The following is a 13871-nucleotide window of genomic DNA, read 5'->3' on the forward strand; positions in this document are numbered from 1 at the left end:
ATCGCGGACGCCGCAGTAGACGCTGTGGCGGACGCCGTAGGGACGCGTTGCTGGCACTCGTGTGGCCTCATCTTCAAAGCGATTTGCGATGTTTGCAGATTGCGCGCAGTGCCGGTAGCTTTGTATTGTGAGTGACGCGATGGGGCTTGGCCAGTTGGTGTGGGCTGCTACAGATGGCGCAACGTGACCTGCGCAACAAGTAGCCGCACCGACATCGTCACCTACCTAGTCCTGCTTCCGTTTCCGGGAGCCTCGCTTGTTTTCGCTGTTTGCCCGCGATGGGCGTCAGTCAAGCCATTGCCGCTGGAGTGATCAGTCGGTGTGTTCAATGTAACCTTAACCCGCATTAAACCGTTACCCTACTATGCGAGTCTTCCTGCGTTCAGCCCAAGCCTCACATCTGGCGCAGTCGACCCCGAACCTCTGCCAAGCCATTCAGCCACGGCAGCGCAAGAACGACGGTCAGTACGCCTCTTCAGCCGCATTCGGCATTGTAGTCGCGCCCTCACGCCGCCGAAGACTCACGCCTGAAGATACTTCAGCCATTTTACCGCTCGTCTCTGTTCACTCTGCATCAGAAGAAAAGCACGGCCGTTAGATGAATACTGCCGTGAATGTTCACAACTAGCCCGGAACTAACTTGAATCCCGCGCACAACCTGTGGCTTAGCGCTCACTCGCCTAGTCTCCCGTGCGCCCAGCCTCGCTTTGCGGTGCATCATGCCAGGAATTATTTGGGAGGAGCTTGACTCAACGACCATGTCGCGGCTCGGAGTCGACCTTATCCGCGATGAATTGGCCCGGCGCGAGTTAGAGAGCACCGGCTCTAAAGAAGAGCTCATTCAGCGCCTCGAAGCTGACATTCACCAACGTCGCGAGGCAACGCCACGGTCAAGCGTGGAGAGGGCGTTTACCGCCGGCAACTCAGGTTTGACCCTTGATACCGCGACGCTCGAAAGTCTGGCACTTCTACTTCAGCAGATGCCACGCCCCTCGACTACAGTTACCACTCTGCCAGACCTATCGTCATCGATTGCTTACTTCGATCAGTCTCCAGCACAAAATGTTAATGTCTGGCTCAATGACGTCCGCCGGGTACAGCAGCTTGCCGCATGGGACGACGCCACCACCCGTCTCATTGCCGCAAGTAAACTGAAAGGCACAGCTCGTAATTGGCACCTCGCTTTTGGAAATCACCATTCAACTTGGGAAACATGGAGCGCCGCCCTGAGGGAAACATTTTCATCGGAGCTGACCCTCATCGAATGGCAGGAACGCGTCATAAAGATCAGACAGGGCCCAGGCGAGAGCCTACAAGAGTACGCTTACGCAAAGCTGCGTGTAGTTGAAAGCTGCCCCGTCACCCTTACCGACGCCCAGAAGATTGATTACCTCCTACAAGGTCTTCAAGAACCACATGTCATTGCTGCCATCGCGGCTAATAGGCCGTTAACAGTGCGTGACTTCATGTCCACGTGCACAAGCCTAGACAAGTGCACTCAACGTGCCCATGACAGGGCAAGCGTAAAGCAACCGCTGCTTCCACAGAAGCCACCCCCTCGTTCATCTCAAAGTGGCAATTCAGGACGTCAGCAATATAACTTCCAGCCACCAGCTACGCCAACAGCTACAACAGCCCAGCCAAGACAGCGCATTTCCGAGTTGCCCAAGGAACAACAGGAACGAAGATACGAAGCCATTTCTGCACAGTATGGGGCCCCAGCATTCCGGAGCGGCCAAGACATCGCACAAGCAACTTGTTACAAGTGCAAAGAGTTAGGGCATTTGGCGTCGGCATGTCCCTCGCGTAGCAACAGGGCACCACCGTCAACCATCCCTGATGCCCAACAGCCACGGGCCTTTCACAGTATGCCTGAAAAACTTGAAGGCTCCCAACATCAATGTCCATTTTTCACGGCGGCTATTGCAGGAGTCGGAGAACATGAAGCATATCCGGACTCTGGCTCGAACGTGACATTGATTTCTAAAGCCATCCTACCTTCCGCAATGATCTTGCCATGGACTAATTTCCCTCTTGCCGTCGTTGGAGGTGGTACAGCGCTACCAGTTGGGTCCGCCCTCCTTAAGATAACTATTGGCCCTATCACTGGTGTGGTTGAGGCAGCAGTTTTGGAGAACAACGTCCTACCCCTTATTCTGGGTGAAGACTGGTTTTTGGCAGCGCGAGCCCGCTTGATCTTCCAGCCACCAGAGCCCACTCAGCTACAACATCCAGCCACGGGTGTAATGATTCTAGCCACTCAGCGTCTGGTCCCGCGAATGGCCAATGCCGTCATTTTAGCCCGCTCAAAACTTTTTGCACCGGCAGAAGCAACGTTACAAGACTGTCTACAACGAGAACCCTTACCTTCGCCAGAAGAGCCTCCCTGGCAAGTTCTGGCGGCGAAGACAGTGCCGCTGGAAAGCAGCGCTGCCACACAAGTCTGCACTACGGTGCCTGTGACCATCCACCCCGAACTTCCACCAGCCAGCCTAGGCAGCCAGCTCTCGCCTGAACAGCAGTCTGTCATTGCTGACATACTGGCCAAGAACAATGCCGTCTTTTCTCGGCATGAAGATGACATTGGTCACTTTACTGACACTCAACATCGCATTGATTTGCTGCCCAATACCGTGCCGTACAGCCGCAGCCCTTACAGATATACGCTAGAAGACAGGCAGTTCCTCGAAAGGCAAATTAAAAAGCTTCTTGCTCAAAATATCATCCTCCCTGCATCTGGCCCGTGGGCATTCCCAGTCGTTGTGGTGTCTCGCAGTGGAAAGAAACGCTTGTGTGTGAATTACATTCCACTTAATGAACGTACGATCAAGGTTGTGCACCCCCTACCTCTGGTGGATGACATCATTCAGGACATCGCTGGCTGCGCCCACTTCGCCACAATGGACATTAAGTGCGCCTACTGGCAAGTCAGCCTGAGACCCCAGGACTATGAGAAAACCGCATTCATCACCCACCACGGAACTTACATGTGGACCCGAATGCCATTCGGATTAAAGAATGCACCGTCCACATTTCAGCGAGCCATGCAACTGGTATTCCAAGACCTTCAGCCTCGCCCGGATAAAAGCGGCATACGAGTATACCTCGATGACATCCTTATCTATGCAGAGTCATTCGCCACATTCGCAGACTTGATGGAAGAGGCCCTCCAGTTGCTGCATACCAGTGGACTTAAGGCCTCACTTGAGAAATGTTCCTTCGGTCTCGCTTGCATCAAATTTCTTGGGTTCATCATTTCAAGCGAAGGCCATCGCCCGGATCCAGAAAGAGCAGCTGCCATGTACCGTATCGCAACTCCCCGAAACCAAAAGGAAGTCCTTTCCTGGATACAGACAGCCAGCTTTTACCGTCGATTCATCAAGGGCTTCGCTAAAGTGGTAGCCCCTCTTCAAGCCCTTGTCAAGTCGTCCACATTTCTGTGGTCCCCAGAATGCGAAAGTGCCTTCCAAGCTATTCGCTTAGCCCTTACAAAGCCACCGCTACTTGCTCATTTCAATCAATATGCAGCAACAACAGTAACCACTGATGCTTCTGGTGAAGCCATAGGAGCAGTGTTGTCACAATTTCAGGATGGCAAAGAACGTGTTATTGCCTATGCTAGCCGATCCCTGACGCTAGACGAACGCAAGCTTCACAGTAACGTGTGGGAAGGCATCGCAGTACATTGGGCAATAACAGTGAAATTTCGTCAGTATCTAATCGGAATCAAGTTCGTCCTAGTTACAGATAACTGGACTGTTGCTTGCTTGACGAAGTGTGTGAAACCATCTCGCAGATTTACTTCCATGCTCATGGACTTGGTTGAATTTGACTTCTCGGTCAGACATTTGCCTGGACGGCAGAATGTTGTAGCTGACCATTTGTCTAGACTTTCGTGTGCAGTCACACACTCCGCTCAAGCGCTGGTTACCGCTCAAGAAAAAGACCCCGAATGCAGTGCAATTCTTCAAAGCCTTGCTAATGGAGATGCCCCGGCCGAGTTCAACCTAATCGACAACGTGCTATACCATCGGACACCTTCAGGAACATATGCTGTTGTAGCGCCATCGTCATTGCGTCCCGCCATTCTCCAGGCACTACATGATGGTGCAGGTCACTTCGACGTCAAGCGGACTTTACACAAAGTGCAAGACCGCTACTGGTGGCCAGGTATGGAAAAGACAGTCAAGAGCTACGTGTCATCCTGCCAATGCTGCCAGCAGTATAACCGTCCAACCTCAAGAAGTGTTGGTTTTCTTGGCAAAATGCCAACTTCAGATGTTCCATTCTCGAGCATTGCTATCGACCACATAACTATGCCTCCCAGCAACTCATCACGGTACATACTGAATGTGATTGATTTTGCAACTCGCTTTATTGCTCCAGGAGCCGTTCCGTCAACCTCGGCACGCGAAGTTATTCAGACTTTGCATAAAGTATTTTATTGCTATGGTGCACCTGACCACTGTCTCTCAGACCATGGGTCGGCCTTTGAGTCGACAGAGTTCAAGCGGTTCATGCATTTACATAACGTTGAGCTGCACTATTCAACAGCCTACCGACCTGAAGGGAATGGCCTCATTGAACGAAGCAATGGAACATTACTTACAGTATTACGGAAAATATGTGCTTTGGAACCTTTATCATGGCCTGCAAAGCTCCATGAAGCAGCCTTTGCGGTTAACACTTCGGTGAATTCGAGCACCAGCTTTTCGCCATTCCAGTTACTCTTCAGCTACGTGCCTAAGGTTCCTCTCCAGCAACAACGGTCGCTCCAACAAACCGGCCTTGTTGAGCGCGTCCTTGATGTAACAGCGCAACGTTCAGAGGCATCTGCCAATTCAGAAGCAGCTCAAGCCACCCGCAAACGCCACTATGATAGTACCCATCGCTCTCATAGCTTCACAGTAGGTGACCTAGCATGGATCAAACGTCAAGCGCCAGCGCCCCACGAGAAAATGGCACCGCGCTTTAGAGGGCTCTACCGTCTCACTGAGCAGTTGACTGCATCCACATTCAAGGCTTTGCGTGTGTCAGGAATGACAGCTCGCCTGCTTAACCAGCCAAGAACTGTGCATGTTTCGCAAATTAAGTTGTATGTGCCTCCGTCATCTCCTGTGGCACACCTTTCGTCCAGCCTTGAAGGGGAAACATCCGCCACTACAGTCCCTGATGACGAAACTGCCATCCACCAAACACAGCCTCAGCGCCAACAGCGTGTGCGCCACCTTCCCCGTCACTTGCGAGACTTCGTGCTTGAGTGACTATATGGACGCCAAGTTAGACCAAGGGACTTGGTCATCCGGACGGGGGTGGAATGTGAGTGACGCGATGGGGCTTGGCCAGTTGGTGTGGGCTGCTACAGATGGCGCAACGTGACCTGCGCAACAAGTAGCCGCACCGACATCGTCACCTACCTAGTCCTGCTTCCGTTTCCGGGAGCCTCGCTTGTTTTCGCTGTTTGCCCGCGATGGGCGTCAGTCAAGCCATTGCCGCTGGAGTGATCAGTCGGTGTGTTCAATGTAACCTTAACCCGCATTAAACCGTTACCCTACTATGCGAGTCTTCCTGCGTTCAGCCCAAGCCTCACAGTATATGCGCTGCGCTTTCCATGTTTCGTTCGCGCTGAAGCAAGACATGCATGAAGGTAAATTCGCTTGCTGCCGCCGCGATTCCTCACTCCAGAATTTTCGCAGCGAGTTTCCGCGCCCATCGAGCGAGGTGTATTCATGTTTACCTGTGCGCGCGTGACACCTTGGGGGTTAATTTAGTTAAAGCAGAGATCTACAGAATATCCACAGCCACCTTAATTCTACAAAAGAAAAGTAGGAAGGTGCCTATAAAGAAAGGGGTCAGACAACGAGACACAATTACTCCATTGCTATTCACTGCGTGCTTGGCAGAAGTATTCAAGCTATTAAACTGAGAAGGTTTAGGCGTAAGGATCGACGGCGAATACCTCAGCAACTTTCGGTTAGCCGATGACATTGTTCTATTCAGCAACACTGCGGACGAGCTACAACAAATGATTGAGGACGTTAACAGGGAGGGTGTAAGAGTGGGGTTGAAGATTAATATGCAGAAGACAATGATAAATAACCGGGCAAGGGAACAAGAGTTCAGAATCACAAGTCAGCCTCTAGAGCCTGTGAAGGAGTACGTTTACCTAGGTCAACTAATCACAGGGAACCCCGATCATGAGAAGGAAATTCACAGAAGAATAAAAATTGGTTGGATCGCATACGGCAGACATCGTGAGCTCCTGACTGGGAGCATACCGTTATCATTGAAAAGGAAAGTATACAATGAGTGCATTTTACCGGTGCTGACATATGGGGCAGAGACTTGGAGACTGACAAAGAAGCTTGAGAACAGGTTAAGGACCGCGCAAAGAGCGATGGAACGAAGAATGCTAGGCATAATTTTAAGAGACAGAAAGAGAGCGGTTTGGATCAGCGAGCAAACGGGGTATAGACGATATTCTAATATGCCTTAAGAGAAAAAAATGTCGCTGGGCAGGTCATGTATTGCGCAGATTAGATAACCGTTGGGCCATTAGGGTGACAGAATGGGTACAAAGAGAAGGGAAGCGCAGTAGAGGACGGCAGAAGACTAGCTGGTGCGCTGAAAATTTGCGGGTGCTAGTTTGAATCGGTTAGCGCAGGACAGGGGTAATTCGAGATCACAGGGACACATAAAATAGGCTGATGATGATTATGATGATGATGGTGACGTTGACGGGCTAGTTGGTCTGAATCCATGATAGAATGTGTAGGCGCGACTGAACAAGGACGCAGAAAGAAGCAGACAGCAGTGGCGTAGCTAGGTCGTCTGGCACCCGGGGCCCATAGGTCTTCTGCCACCCCCCTCCCCGGGTGTAGCCGGCGGAAAGAGGGGTGTCTTCAGATGTATATTACACCCCCCCGCCCCACTGGCCCCTTGCACCCGGAGCCCACGACCCCCCGGCCCCCCCTGTTGCTACGAGGGGTGTCTTCACATGTATATGACACCCCCCCCACTGGCCCCTGGCACCCGGGGCCCACGGCCCCCCGGCCCCCCCTGTTGCTACGCCACTGGCAGACAGAAAAAGACAGCACGGTCTCTGTGCATGTGTTTCTTTCTACGTCCTCGTTGAGTCACGCTTACACGTTCTATCATTGTTAATTTAGTTAGCAAGCGAATGTTTGCAAGTTTATACGGCTGATAAAACTACTATCCCTACTCGTACAGCTATCTACTACTTTGGTATCGCAATCGGTGCTTCGCCTTTCGGGCGGAACTGCTAATTTTTATAGCGCCTTCAAATGTTGTCAAGCAGACACACCCAAGGAGGGAAAGCCTCACCGCTTAATCAGAACCACAGCGCAGGGGGTACTTTAAACTTTCGTTTCCAGCTCGCTTCGGCGCTTCCGAAGCAGCCTACGCGGCCGCTGTGTCCACGTGATCCCTCATGCCACGTCACGCCGACGGTGGCGCCAGATTTTCCAGTGGTGGAGCTCGACCCTAGTGCTGACGTTAAAGGCCCCCTCAACAGGCCCCATAGCAAATTTCGGTTATACGCTGGACGTTGTTACGTGTCCTCCAGGGAGCGTTCTGCCGCAAAAATTTTTCAAACCGGCTCGTTAATAGCCGAGATAGAAATATTTCAGTGCCGCGAACTCATGATTTCAGTACGCGGGCTCCACTGCCAAGCAAGACGCTCTCTACACTCGCCCCGTCTAGCCTACGCAACATGCTACGCAATCGAAATTCCTTCCCTGCGTTCTCCCATACCGGACCTCAAGGATCGCGTGACGCATACGTCACAGGCCCCGCCTTCATTCTTTTTCTCGCTTTTTTTTTTCGGCGTACGCTCTTCCGCCAACGGCGTCGCGCGCGAGGTGTTGTCTCGATCGCACAGCGCACGATTTTCAATTCAATTCAATTCAGTTTATTTTTCATTGATAATAATTTGTACAAAGGAACTGTTGGATCTGTAGCCAAAGGCTAGTGCTCGCTGCTATTCCCTGCAGCCCACTCGTCCATCGTGAAGCACGCTCTTTCGGCACTGCTGGACTACTGCAATGCGACGCACTTGAGAGCGCGGCTCTGAGCCCCGCACTCACATTTTTTCCCCCTTGCCACGTTCGGCCTGTCTTTCTCTCCTTCTTCTTTTTCTTCCCATTCACCCCTTCCCCGTGCAGTGCTGTTGAGGTGTCCTCCTGTGAGACACGCGCCTTCCTCCTCGCCCTTCGGACCGGTTCTGTGTGGCCGGCCGAGCGGCGGCATGGAGCGGCGACTGCGTGGAGCCCCCTCTCCCCTTTGCGGCGACTGCGGCGCGATCGAGACACTCCAGCTGCTATGTGAGTGCCCCAACTTTTCGCTCGCGCGCGCGTCTCTCGCCCGTGTTTACCGTGGGCACGGCCTGCCGTGCGACACCGTGACTGATGTTGAATTCCAATGGCGGAGTCGGAGCAAGTTTTTCTGCTCGTTTCGGATCAAGTTTGTTCCAATGGCAGAGTGAGGGCAGGAGTAAGGTGTTCCAATGAGAGAGTCGGAGGGGATTCAGAGCGGGAGTCGGTCCGTGGAGCAGAAAAAGATGCTCCGCCAAAATCGGCGGAGTGGACCGGAACTCTGCGTGACGTATTTCCTTTACCACGTTTGTCTGCTGGGAGGCGCCACCGCTCACGACTCGCGAGGAAGCAAAAGCTGCTGCACGCTTGGCGAGATATCCATTCCGCACTTTTAAAAAAACAACAGATGAACGGCGCTAAAGAGACAAGTGACCGGTGCGGCGGTGCTGGGAGCAAATAGCGGAAGGAAATGACAACACGCAAGGTATCCTGGGTAATTCGTCGATAGAAGTTCCGGTTCCGCCTTGCTCCGGCGGCGCAGGTTGTGTTCCACTCGCGGATCTGGAGGCGTTGCTCTGCGCCAGAGTCGAGTGCTCGCTCGCGGAGTCCGTCGGCTGCTCCGACTCCGCCATTGGAATTCAACATGAACTCCTGCACCCCTCGGGCTGCCCTTCACGACACAGGACACTACTATATATGTGCGCTCCTGACATTCGCCGAGGCTGTCGGCCTCGCCGACCGCCTTTGGCTCCATCACATTTCCGCGGCGTGCTGCTGTTTCTGATGTACTTTCTCTCCCCCTACTTTCATTCCCTACCCCCTGTGCAGCGCGGTTGAGGTGTACTCTGCTGAGAGACAGTTACTGCGCTGCTCTTTACCCCAGCCTTTCCTTCCCATCATCAAGAATCTCCTTCTCTCTCCTGTGAGAGACAGTTACGGCGCTGCACTCATCTCTTCCGTCTCCTTTTCTAAAATCACTTCACACACACAGGCCCATAGTCATATATGTAGTAGCAGCTACAATGTCATGCGCATATCTAGTTTTTAATGATACAACCTAATACAGTTAGGTGGATACATACAATTAAAACCATTAAAAAAGAAAAACAGTGCATATGAATCAAGGGTACAGAACTGTCAGGAGAATACATGCATATACACAAAAAAACGAAATAGCATATTATACGTAGAAGTAACATATTTGCAAGGGTCTGTGCTGAAGTGTTTAGGCTTTCTGAATAGATCCATGAGGAATAATCTTGCACAGTATGAAACAAGTGGAGAACCAGACTGACGGAAATCACGTACTTTTTGATAGGTATAGCTTTTTAACAGCAGACACGAAATTGTTGGCCATTTCTACCTCAAGAGGTACTGTGTTCCAAATTTTAGCCCCATGAAACTCAAGTAGTCGTTGGCCATACGTGTTACGAGTGATTGGTAGGTTGAAATTTATATTTGTTGCACCCCTTGTATTGCGATTAGGTGTAATAAACAGGCTTGGTGATAATGAGTGATTCCCACGTAAAATATTGTTAATCAAAATGGCAACTTTAATTTCGCATGCCAGAAATAATGGTAATATACCGAGACGACAGAACAGCATGTCAGTATTATCATGTGGGCTTGTGTATGTCATAATGCGCAAGGCCCTTTTCTGTAACCGAAAGACGGGATCTATGTATGTTTTATCTGTGCTAGACCATGATTCAGAACAGTATGTGATGTGACAGTGAAATACGGAAAAGTAAACAACTTTAAGTACGCTAAGGTCAAGATATTCCCTGCATTTTATCAATAAATAGCAAGCCGAAGCTAATTTCGCGCATATACTACATATATGTGGTCTCCAGTTCAATTTGCAGTCCAATAATACCCTTAAATATTTTATGTGGTCGAGCTGTTCTATTGTTCCACCTAGAAGGTGAATTTGCATGTCAATTGTGTCAGCCCTGGAATAACGGGAGTTGAATACTATGTATTTTGTCTTATGTCTGTTTAGTGTTATTTATTACATGCAAACCAAGTTGATATGTTGGATAACTCGCTGTTTATAGTGTTCTGCAATACGCCAGGAGATTTACCCGAAAATAATAGCGTGGTATCGTCAGCGTACATGATACATTTTGATGACTTTAGTATTGTTGGGAGGTCATTTACATATAGCGAGAACAGTATGGGCCCCAAAACTGATCCTTGCGGAACTCCTGTGACTACAGTAGTATTATACTGGGAAACAAAAGAGCCAAATTTTACATATTGTTTTCGACCATTTAGGTAGCTTGAAAAGAGGTCCATTGTAATTTCGCTAAAACCATAAGTTCGTAATTTTTTTAGAAGTATGGAATGACAGACCGTGTCAAATGCTTTCTTTAAATCTAAAAATAATCCTACGGCAATCTCGTTTTTGTGTAGAGCTGTGTATATACTCTGGGTTAGTTCTAACACTGCTGATGACGTTGATCGATTGGCTCTAAATCCATGTTGGGAATCTGTTAGAAGCTTGTTTTCGTTTAGGTAGTGCTTCAGTTGAGCCGCGATGACCTTTTCAAATACAGTATTTATCATGCTAAGCACAGAGATAGGCCGATAGCTTCCAGGGTCATTGACGTCACCATTTCTATATATAGGAGAAACTCTTGCGATCTTTAAGATGTCAGGGTATGTGCCTCGCCTTATACAGTTATTAATTATTTTAGTGAGTACTGGCACAAGAATATCCATGTTGTCTTTCAATGCTTTTACGGTAATGCCATCGTGGCCAGTAGCTTTGTAGCAAGGCATGCCTGATATTATTGAGGTTATGGTATGCTCGTCCACTTGATCCAAGGAAAAGCATGCATGGATGATGGGGCAATCGACATTGCTTTCAGTAACTGGAATACGCTCCGCTAGCTTTGGGCCATAGCTAGTAAAGTACGCATTAAAGGTGTCATGTTTTTGGTATTGCCTTCTCCTTGTTTTATTAAGAATGCGTTGTATTCTTTTTTCCGCCTCCGGATAACAGCTACTACGTGGTTACGAGATATTCGATAATTTTGCAAATAATAGGTGTTATCTCTATGTTTTTTTCCATTTTTTGTACCACCAGTCCTTTTCTTTTATTGCTGTAAGTATGGTGTTATTCATCCACGGGCACAAAGGTTCCTCGTATTTGTTTTGTTTATATGTGGTACACTGAGATATCATGTGGGCTAATGCATTTGCAAAGTTTGCGCATTCGATATGAGCGTCACTGCTAAATTCATCTTGAAATTCCTTTTCCTTAATTTTTTGCCGCGGTATTTTGTAATTAATCCTGCGATTTGCCAAGATTGTCTTTTTTGCAATGGTATTATTTGCGCTGTGTAATAACACAAAAATAGGACAGTGGTCAGTGAGACTCGTATCGTATACGCCAGAATGTATGTTATCACTTACACAATACGTGGTCTATAGTTGTAGATGCACTTGGTGATAATCTAGTAGATTCTTGGATTGTATTCTTAAAGTTGTATGACTCCAGTAGGTGCGTGTATTCACAATTTGTGTCTTTGCTGATATCAATGTCAAAGTCGCCAACAATAGGGATGGTACCATAGCTCTTACTGCTTAGGGTGGAAAGGATAGATTCCAACGATTGATAAAAAACGGGCAGACTCGAGTTTGGTGGCCGGTATATTGCACCAACAACTATGCGTGAATCTAAAAGAACAAAGAGAGATTCAACCGTACTGTTACTAATCTCAGTATCGGCGATTATCCTAAAGGGTACCGTCTGCTTGATTAGTAGAGCCACTCCACCGCCGCGCGATACTGCATTCCTGGGATTGCTAACAAGACCGTATCCCGGAATGGAGATGTGCTCACCTTCTTTTAACCAAGTTTCCGTTAAGCCAATTACATCAAAGGTAAAATTATGCTGTACCAAAAAGGAACACAATGTATCTTTGTTTCTACGAAAACTTCGAATGTTACAGTGAAGTATCGATATACCCTGGGTTTTGTGGAATTCCCGTTGAACATCACGGATTGAGAACGCCATGATTGGTGTGGCAAACAAGACTTAGCACTAGAGGCTCTAAACTACCTTTTTCAGGTCGTCTTCAGAAATGATGTGCAGTACACGAGAATTCTCGGTTTTCCGCATTAGAATTTTGGCCTGCGATACCCATACATACTTCCAATTTTTCTCTCTTCTCGATTGGCGAGCTTTTGCGAGAAGAATCTTATTATCTTGGCAGAGGTGTTCATTAATGAATATGGGCTCATTCTTTTGGAAGCCAAGGGCCGATGTAGACAATCTCTCTTTCTTGGCATTCTTTATCATTTTGTCTCGGACTGCAATGGAGGTAAACCCTACCAAAATGTTCTGTTGAGCCTTGTTTTTGGTCGGAACTCTATGCACTACATCGATATCTTCGGTACGAAGTTCCATCTTCAAGAAAGTCGCTATGTTTTGCATCGTGTCTGGCAGCGATTCGTCTGCCGACACAGGAACATTTCTTATTTCCAAGTTGTTCCGACAGCTGTATATTGCTTGAGCTCGATTATTTCCTGTCGCATTTCTCTCACTTTCCCCTGCAACTGGCGCACATCGCCAATAATGCTAGCCTGCTGGTGTTTCACTTCTGATAGTTCACGGTGCACGTTGTGCACGTCAGTCCTTAGTTGCTCAAATGTCCTATTCATGTTATGTTCAGGTTATGTCAAGCAAGACTATAGCTAGTTCTTTAATGGTACCCGGCTGTTTGTCGCAAGAACCTGGCCAAATGATTTCACCGGATTTTCACCCATTACAATTTTCCTACAACAGAGCAACTTTGCAGAGCGATCCAGCAGCTATAATTTGAACCCGAGATGAACCTTTGAACGCTTACGTACCTGCAAAGATGCAAGGTCCGGGTTTAGTACATGGCAGGTGCTACTTGCTGCCTGGATCGCTCTGAAGTGATGCTGGCTCCATCCAGACAGGGCTCTTATAGCAAAGCCAAGGTGCGTCGTTTGCCAGAATAGCCGCTGCGCGCATCAGCCGCTGTAGTGACAGCGCGGTCAGCCGTTCGGGCGATAGGTCCGTCGTAGGCCACCAGTTAAGTCACCCTCTTCTTAAGCAATCTTTCGTAGATATGCCTCACAGCTGCGCCATCAGAAGAGGATTCAGCAGGCACGGCGACGCTAGATCCGTGTTGATCCGCTCACTGGGAAACGCTGCAAAGATGCAAGGTCCGGGTTTAGTACATGGCAGGTGCTACTTGCTGCCTGGATCGCTCTAGTCATGTTTCCGCGCTGTGCACAAGGAAACATGACTAGCGGTATAATTCAGTGCTACACGAATACTGAGGCAGAACAAGCGGATCGAAGAGCATGATCACGCGCTGGAACGCGGTAGAATATGGCATACACTCTTAGGCAAAGTTACACCCTTTGGCTTGCCCCTTCTGCCACACAACAATAATCGTTATCTGCCTTGATGCGTTTCCTTTCTTTAACGCTGCGAGCCCGGAACTTTCCAGTAACGAACGGCACGCGCGTTATCAGAAGGGGCACTCCAAAGGGTGT

The sequence above is a fragment of the Dermacentor variabilis genome, chromosome 9 (genome assembly GCF_050947875.1).
Source record: "Dermacentor variabilis isolate Ectoservices chromosome 9, ASM5094787v1, whole genome shotgun sequence".
Classification (NCBI taxonomy): domain Eukaryota; kingdom Metazoa; phylum Arthropoda; class Arachnida; order Ixodida; family Ixodidae; genus Dermacentor; species Dermacentor variabilis.